We start from the raw sequence: 9,890 nt of genomic DNA on the forward strand, positions 1-9,890 counted from the left end.
ATGGCAATAATCAAATATCCACATTGTAAAATGCCAAACATCTATATTAGATTACAATGGTGGTTTTGAGAATGATTTTACACCTATTAACTAGTGATGAAACCAAATTTGATATCATTCATGAACTAAGTTGTATTCAAGGGAGTAATTGAGAATATAGCAGGAAGGGACAACAAAGAAGGAAAAGGAATGAAAATAAATATAAATTCAATGACATTTAATTAGCCAAAAGCAATGCTGGAACATAGAGAGATTTTAGAGGCCAGGGGAAGATCATGGATCATCCAAGACTTCTAAAGTCAACCACAAAAAAGCGAAAACATGAAGCTAAAAAGTGGGTGGATCACCCATGACTTCTCATGTTGATTAACTCAATAAAAAGCAAAAAACATGAACAAAAAGTATGCATAATTGATGATCAAAAGATGCTTACATCATAAGCCTATAGATAGGCAAAGCTACAATGGAAATTGATATGATGTGCTCCAATTTTATACATTGTTCACAAGGTATATACTAGATTTTTCCAATGATAGAGAAATCCAAGATTTGGCATTCCGCAATAAAAATTCACAAATTAGATCACTGTAGCTATGATTGCTGTAAAAGCAACTTTACAAGATATCCTACTGTTTGGACCAAGCATCTTCACCAAATTTAGCAGCAAAAGATTTATTAGGAACAAAATGTACACATAATTTTTTTAAAAAAAAGAAAAAAGAAAAAGAAAAAGAAAAAAAGCCTTGCAGAGAAAGAAGAAGAAGATAACAGTGGATGTGGATAACGGAAACAGAATGTGAGTATCAAAACAACTCAGGCAGAGGATCCATTATTAAAGAAGATTGTGGCACTTTGTGAAAAAGGAACACACAATCATAACAAAACAGAGTTTGTAATAAATTAGCAAATAAGAACGGAAGTAATAAAATCACATTTAAGAGTGAATATATCCTTGCTCGCACATACCACGGGAACATCTGATATTAGCAGCTTCGACTTGGGACAGACCATTGGCCACATATCCTATATCAAACAAAACAGGAAAAGAAACCATTCATGAAATTTTTTTTACAAGAAGTATAAAGCGTATATACATCTATGCCCATGGACTTACTTACCGGGAAGATGTGATTAATAGCTAGTTGGTCCAATCCAAAAGGGAATTTAAAAAAAAAGATATATTAGATGGTAGTAAAAAAAAATACCCATAAAATAAAAGAAAAATGAAAGATGTGAGAGTAAAGAGAGAGACATACCCATGCTTAGGAAAATTTATTGACAAAGGGTTGAAGGACTTCCTTAGTGTCAGGAGAGTCCCACTCCAACGATTTCCACCATTCTTTTTCATATGTTGAAATCTTTTGAAGAGAAGGGGGAGGAGATAGTTGTCCATTAAGAAAGGGCAGAGAGAGAGGGAGTCTCTTCAGCTTCTGACATTTATTTATATGAATCGTTTCAAGAGAATCACAAACTATTACTTTACTGCTACTACAGATGGTCTTTAGTTCCGGTAGGTCATCCAGACCTAAAACCCTCAAATTGGGGAGAGTGATTTTGGTAGTGTCCATTCCTTCCTCCACTATTTCTTCATCACTTGCTTCTCCTATTATTTCCTCTAATTGGTTACAATGGTAGACATAAATCTCTTCCAGGTTGCGCAGGTGTAGCAGCAACCCAGGTGGAAGCAACTTCTTTATATTCGGACATTGGAATATCTCAATCACTTTGAGATGGGAAAAGGTGATAGGCGGGACTCGTGCTGATGCAGCTCTCTCTTTCATCTTGAGAGTTTGAAGAGAATCGATAAGAGAAGAAGAAGGCGAAAGAATGTGCTCTATTCCTTTGCAATGGCTAAGTCGTATTTTCTTCAATTCCCTTACGTGCTTCAAAGATGGAACATCGCATAGACTTGTTAAATCGTCACATTCTACAATATCTAGGGATTGCACGTCTTCCGGTAGCACAAGGGACTCACCTCCTCTTCTTAAATTGCACTCTCTTTCTAAAATTACACCTTTTCCTACGTCTTGAATATCCCGATCCACGTCTTCCTCTGACTCTCCCACTTGAATTTGGTAGCATGTGAGTCGCCTTTTCTCTAAAGATCTTATAAAACTACAGAACTCGTACAAGTCATCAAAACGGACCCAAACATTCTCCAATTTCTTCAACCTTTCTATCTCCTCTCCTTTCACTGTTACTACGCAAGAAAATCTAAGATACTGGAGATGAGAAAGTTTAGGTAAAATCCCAAGTGGCATGATTATTGGACTCCCTACGTCCAGATTGAGGTATGTCAAGTTTACCAACATTTCTAAACCATCCGGTACTTCCGTAATTAGAGTTCCCCCAAGGTCTAACTTTGTCAATGTTGTAAGCTTTGCTAATGAAGACACATGCTTTAAATAACAACACCCTCTAAGGCTTAATGTATTAAGATTCTCCAAGCTAAAGATTGAATTCGGCAGAGATTCAATGTCAGTATATGATAGATCAAGAAACTTGAGCCCATGCAAATGCTTAAATAAAGAATCTGGGACATTTTTTAATGACTTGTTACCTTGCAGCAACAAGGTCGAAAGGTTAGGACACATTGGTGATACATTAGAAGGAATTCTTGATATTTTTTTGTACATCAAAGAAGCCTTTACGAGATTCTCTCTCCATTTTCCTTCATCTGGAAAATCCTCCAATCCCAAGTGACCTTCTACCGTAAATTTAGGACTTGCAACCTGGAGAACCATTTCTCTTACCAAATCATGCATCTTCACAAACATTCCCTCTTCATAATATTTCTCAATTACACGTTCTAATAAGCAAGCGTTTTCAAGTTTACTTAACATAGAATAGCCCCTATCAAACTCTGCTTGCCTACTCTTCATTCTTTCAATAATTCCCTCATCAATCAAATGTTCTATTAACTCTTCTTTGTAAATCTTGAAGTCTTCAGGGTATAGTGCACAATGCAAGAGACACTGTTTAAGCTTCTCTTCTTTCAATTGTTCATAACTAAATTTAAGCACCTCATGCATTTGCTTTTCTATATTGTCAAACCCCTTTAATGATGTCCTCAACTGTTCCAATGCATCTCTCCACTCATAATTGTGAATTAAGCGTTTGAAACTTCCCGCTATTGTGACGATTGCAAGAGGCAAACGAGCACATGTTTGAAGAACATCTTTTGCAATTGCTTTCAAATATGGAGTATTAAAAACATCATATTCCATTTTATGCAAAAATAACTCTTGTGCCTCCTCTTTCGAAAGTGACTCCATTTTGATATCCTTACAACTCATTCCTCGACAAACATCAAGATCTCGAGTTGTCAATACTATTTTGCATTCATTTGCTAAAGTAGGCTCTGGAATTCCTACTTTCTCAAGAGCAAATGTTTCCCACAAATCATCTAGGATTAGCACATACCTCCTATCTTTCAATGCTGTGTATAACTCCGCTGCCCCTGTTATTTCATCCTTAAATTTTGGGAGTCCTAATTTCAACTTGCCGGCAATTTCATTTTGTAGTTTGATAATATCATTAGCCTTTGATACAGTCACCCAAATTACACTTTCAAATTTGTCAGACTCATTTAATAAGAATTGTTAACTTCTTTCATGACAGTCGTTTTGCCAATGCCACCCATACCATAAACACCAATCTTCCCAACATTATTATCTAACAAGCATGCTATAATCTCTTTCTTTGTTCTTTGAGCAGTTTCTCCCACCAAGGTCGATGGTGGCATCGTTTTACCAATGCGTTCAGGTAGATCAAGAACCAAACCATCAGTGAAATCACCCGCTTGATAAAGTTCCTCCACCTCTTTTGTCTTCTTAAAAGCAAATTCTCCCTTCTGCATACGTGAGAGAAACATCCATCCGGCAGGTTCTTGTCCAATGTCTATGTCACCCTTAATTGTTTCTACATTTTGAAGCCAAAGTTTAACCTCTTGCTTTGGTTTCTTTCCTTGACGAAGTTCTGTATAAAATTTTGTTTTTATGTCATCCTTCCGGCTTTCCAGTAATTCCCATTTTCTCTTCAGATTCTTCACATGTTGATCAGCCTCTTTGTGATAATTCCAATATTTGCGTACTGAAGGAACTATGTTTCCAACAATTGAACCTAACATCTCCATTGGAAAGACCCTGCATGATAGATGCACCCAAGGTGTAGATCAGGCATATTGGCCATGTGTTTGGGGAAAAGAGAGAGAAGAATAACAAACAAACAAAGAGGGGATGAATACATTTTATTACCCAACTTTTGATATGGAGTTAATATGTACCTCCAGATTTTGTTTTGTAGTTATTAATAACTCTTTAATTCTTGACAGATAAATTAACAGTCAAATAAGTAATATGGTTATAATTACATTTCTTTAAAGGTAAAATTTTAGAACGCCAAAAAAAAAAAAAAAGAACAACTGACATGGAAAATATAAAGATGAAAGAAACAAGCCATGACACTGAGAAATTAGAAATTAATGATTTTGAACTCGGCAACAAACAAATCCAGGAATTGTAATTCATACTCCCATATGTACCACCAAAGTTCATTACCCCTTTTTTTGTCTCTTGACTGATTGGAGTCAAAACCTATGAAGAATTTGATAGGAGGGAAGTATGGTACAGATTCCATAATAACATCATATGATTAATTCTAATGATTTCCTATAAGCTTTCCAAAATTAAGGGAGCACATAAGTGTTGGAGTTTGTTCACAATTAAAATTGATTAGAGTTGTTATCAAAATTATTCATGACATTTTAATTACAGCTTTGATTTTGTAACTAACCTAAGATTAATTTGAATTGTTTCTAGAAATATTCTTGACACTTCCCCTCAAGTTGGGGCATGTACATTAAGAATGCCAACATTTTAAGTGAAAATTGAAATTGATCTATGCCCAATGCCTCTGTGAAAATATCTGCACGCTGATGTTTAGAGGGGATATTGGTGGCTTCAATGTAACCTTCTTGTATTTTTCACAAAGGAGATGGCATTTGAGCTAGATTATTATTTCCATGAAAATCTAGATTGGCTACAATCTGAATTTGCAAAGTTGTTGCACAGTAACGTTTCATAGGCTTACAATGAGGAAAGCCACTCAAGTCAACTCACAACAAGCCATGGCATGACTCTATATTTGGATTTGAAGAAAGAATGAGAAATAGTGGTTGTTTCTTGGTTTTCCAAGAAATGGGGCAGTCACCAGTATAAATGCCATAACTGGTGGTAGAATGGTGACTTGTAGGGCAACTAGCCCACCTGAGTCACACTGAGATGATATTTCCACAATAAAATGCCTTGAGCTGGGGAACCTTTGAGGTAACAAAGACGAGTGGCAGTCACTGGCAGCATCAAGATGAGGTTTATGAGGCTTAGCCATGAATTGACTAAGAATATTGATAGCATAAATTATGATAGGTCTAGCGATTGCTAAATACATTAGGTAGCCAATGAGTTTGCGATAAAGTGTTGGATCCTCAAGGAGCTGACCATCAATATTTGTCAATTTGAGATTATGCTCCATAGGAAAAGGGGAGAGTTGGTTGCTAACATACCCCCATCCTAAAGAATTTCCAATATGTATTTTCTTTGAGAGAACAACGTACCATGTGAAGAGCGAAGGACAATTATCCCCAAGAAGTATGTTAGAAGGCCCAATTCTTTGATATAAAATTAAGCATGTAGAAATTTTTGATAGACATTTGGTTTAACATGAGAATCATAGATTTTATTCCACGCAAGAAACTAAACTACAACATAACAGCTGCAAAGGAAAAAGTATATACCTGGTCTGAAAAGCATACACTTCTTGATAGACTCTGATTCATTGAAGGAGAAACACACCAATTGAAGCAGAGATAATAAGAGACCACAGACCGTTCTGCAAAATGTGTATGTGAGAAAGGCGAAGTTTGTAAAGAATCAATAACATCTAGAAGCATCAAATGTCACAAAACTGAATGATAGGTAAGGAGTCTAAGCAAGACACAAGTCACACAATTGTGCCATGCGAAAAAAAGCTTAGGAAAACAAAAGTGGTAACCTTTTTCTGTCTTTTAATTTCAATGCAGAATCTTGTGACAGTGCACAACTACAGAATTAGCTAAGCATGCACTAGTCAATGAGGTTCCTCAAGTGTGGTTAGAGGAATACCCTCCTGGCCCCCAAACTCTTGTATAGTTTTCTGAATATTGTTTATGATATATCTGTCGTCTTTTACTCAAAATTTGGGTCCGTTTTGCAACTGGGTAAATCTGATTTTTATGTCCAAATTGTCCTAAATATCTGCTTCTAGACATCATGCACCTCCATGGCAGTCAAAATCTTGGTACTGGCCTAAGAGCTACAGCATATGTGGGTATTGGATTAAATGGCATAGGCAATGGTCATAATTCACAAAGAGAAATAAAAGTCAGGAGGACCAATTACCCTTAACCATAAGACATCAGTGACAGATGTCTTTTAAACTGTCAAGAACACACTTTAGCAGCACAAAATGTGTCCAAGTTGATCATATAATGCAAAGAAGCAAATTAAACAAACAAGTCTCAGAGTTTGATTGTTGTCATTCACGATTTTGATACGATATATCATAGAAGAACCAGAAAGTGGACACATAGCAATGAGATAAGAGCACGACAAGCTCACTGCTGTCTTTCTAAGCCCAATGTGAATTAGATAAAACTAACATACCAATATGAGAATGTATGAAAAAGAGGGAGAAAAGTTCCAATACAAGGAAAAACACATAGTAGTAAAAGAAAGAAAGCTTTTAAAGAAGCAAATTGCCTCAGAAAGAAATGGTTCTCTCTGTTTGCTTTCAAATGGAAATGATTCATTTCACAGTAAAAATTCAATTCGTCATAAATATAAAATGTTCAAGGTACTATAAGTCGACGTTAAATCTTATTAATCGCATACCCATGCTATGCATGAGAATATATAATTATTTTGTAACGTGGTATAATGTATAATTAATTCTCTAAAATTTATTGGAGAAATTTGTTCTCTTTAAAAATTTAACTATTTCTAAAAGTATTTTCCATTTTTCTATCTCTACAAATGTATTATTCTATTATTTTGAGTTTTTTTGGGAAAAAATTGGGTGTGTTTAATTGATATTATTCTATTTTTTAGAAGAGCTATTATTCTTTTTCAAGTGATCTATATTCTTCAAACTTTTGTTATAGTGTGTTATGTTTTCCTTTTTTATTTCTACAACTAAATATTTTTAAGTTTCAAATTAATTATTTAAATTTCTCATTCTCTTAAGGAGATTGTCATTTTAATCAAATCTCATCACAACTTTACAATTGATATTACTTAAATAATTGATAGGCACATTCAAATATTATAATTGTTCTCTTTGATTGTTAAATGTTATCCTATTGCATTATAAAAAATTAAAAATAGTATACAATAAATTTTTTTTGTTCTCTACGAATATTGTTAAATGTTATCCTATTCTATTATAAAATGGTATATAAGAATATAATATTCTTCTATTACATAACATGATTTGAATAATTTGATATTTATTATTATCTCTTTTATTCAACATTTAAATTCAACTACATCCTTCATATCATTAAATTATTTATATTTTCTCTCCTTTTTATTTTTAAAAATAAACATATAATATTTTACTTAAATTCACTTCCAAAATATTTAATAATTAACTCAAATCAAAACTATAAGAGGGAGAGAGAGTATATATGATGAGAAACTCACAAAACATACCACCAAAATGCATCGACCCAAAGTATCTAAATTAGGGTTGCAAGAAAGAATATATATATATATATATATATATATAGAGAGAGAGAGAGAGAGAGAGAGAGAGAGAGAGAGAGAGAGAGAGAGAGAGAGAGAGAGAGAAATAGCAAAATTATATAAAATAAGCTGAGTAGAAAAATATTCAAATGAAAATGTATAATTGTAAATAACAAATTATTCAAACTATGCTACGTAATAGAATAACATTATGTCATTATATAAAATCATTGGATAGCATTTAACAATAAAAATAAAATAAAATAAAAAAGACAACAAATTAAAATATAACCAAATGCATCAACCCAAAGTAGAGTTTAACAAAAAAATTCATCAACCTAAATTAGATTTGCAACAAATAATTAAAAATTGAGAGAGAGAGAGAGAGTATTCACCTATATGTGTGGGCTAAATATAGATAGAATGAAAGAGAGAAAAGCAAATATTTATTGTAAAAAAAAATGGGGAGAAAAAGAGTTAAAATAAAAGGAATGTGAAGGGATGGAGGAATTGTAGGGTTAAGGTATAGACTAGTGAGAAGATAAAAAGGTAAAAGTGGGAAAAACGTTAGAGTGTAGCAACAATAAATATTATGTTTCAGCTTTAAGATATATAAAAATTTTATCAAATAACAAATAATAAGTAATTTTAAATGTCTTTAATATCACATATTCTTATAGATTCATTAAAAAATTAAATCTTCATTATAAAATGATTCTTCTCCATCTCAAAAATAAATGGAAAGGTTCTTCGGTTTTTTTTTTTTTTTTTTTTTTTTTTTTTTTTTTTTGTGTCAAAATGTTTAGCCCTCAGAAAGAACAAATTTTCTGCCATTTAAAAAAAAAAAAAAAAAAAAAAATTGTAAGCAGGTTGGGGAATCAAGTAATGACCCGGCATATAAAAGAAACGCCACTTTTTCTTTTCAATAAATGAATTATTTAGACAAAAAAAGATAGCTAAAATAAACAGAGAATATAAATGTATTAGAGTTCCTCCTAAAAATCACAAATTTCTTAGATTAAAAAAATAAAAACATGTACAATCATCTAATCATATAAATATCTAAAACCAAATAGTAATAATAATAATAATTTCATACGCATAATCGCATCAAAGACCTCAGTATCTTACCAGTCCTCTCTCTCTCCAAAAGAAAGCTAATTCTACAAATTAGGCATCAACTGTTTAGAAATCAGAGGAGAAGTTTAGATGCACAGACTGATTGGCTGTTAATCATTATAACAGAGGGCAAGAAAATAACACAAAGCAACCCTTCTTTGCTAGATGGCTAAATGCTAATCTTTTGGAAGAAAGTAGGAAAAGTAAAAGCGAGTGAAGGTATTATTAATTTAGGTATTATTAATTTAGCATAATATTAATAAGTTAGTGTATGATTGGATCGCACTGAAAACAGAAGACGTGCACGTCTGCATTTTTTGTGTAGATCTCGTGCACTGTTCACAAGACTTGTAAGTATTGATTTCAATAAATTTTTCTTTAAAGTTGAATTCTACGGTACTATTTACATATTTAAAAATTATTTTGTTACAGTATTTTAAGTTTTAAGTTTTCAACAATAAACGGTATCTAAATGAGGAGAATCACGTTGACTTGCAGCACTTGCTTTCAAATTGTCATGGTGGGGTAATGTTGATGAGAAAGTCAAATAAAGTGGCTTTGTAGTTTTAGAGGTCAAAAAGTGAATGCATTGCATGGTAGAATTGAAATAACATTAGATTTTTTTTCTTTAATTATATTTTATATATATATATATATTTTAAATATTCCTATGTAGATTTGTATTTATATTCCTATCTTTCTTTCATTCGTTTGCCTATTTACCATTAGTTTCACTGTCTCGCATGAGTTTCTTTTCCCATAACTTCATTGAAGTTCGGCTTTTCCTTGTATCTCATCACTCAAATCATGGTTTCCTTGTATTAGCTTCATCGTCAACCTCTTTTGTTACTCGTCTTCTTTCTCTTTTTCTGGCATATATAGCAATCTGCACTCTGTTAGTGATAAAACCATATTAGTAATTCTATAAAAGAAAAATACAATTAAACAAAATGATATCGTGTGGCTTCAAATGAATTAATGTCCAGTAAC

General features: G+C 32.8%; 1 pseudogene; it reads right to left on the minus strand.

Annotated features, from left to right (window-relative positions):
* Positions 1–1,262: 1,262 nt before the first annotated feature.
* Positions 1,263–9,114, minus strand: LOC126695987 (disease resistance protein SUMM2-like; annotated as a pseudogene).
* Positions 9,115–9,890: the final 776 nt, after the last annotated feature.

Source organism: Quercus robur, chromosome 8 (assembly GCF_932294415.1).
Source record: "Quercus robur chromosome 8, dhQueRobu3.1, whole genome shotgun sequence".
Classification (NCBI taxonomy): Eukaryota; Viridiplantae; Streptophyta; class Magnoliopsida; order Fagales; family Fagaceae; genus Quercus; species Quercus robur.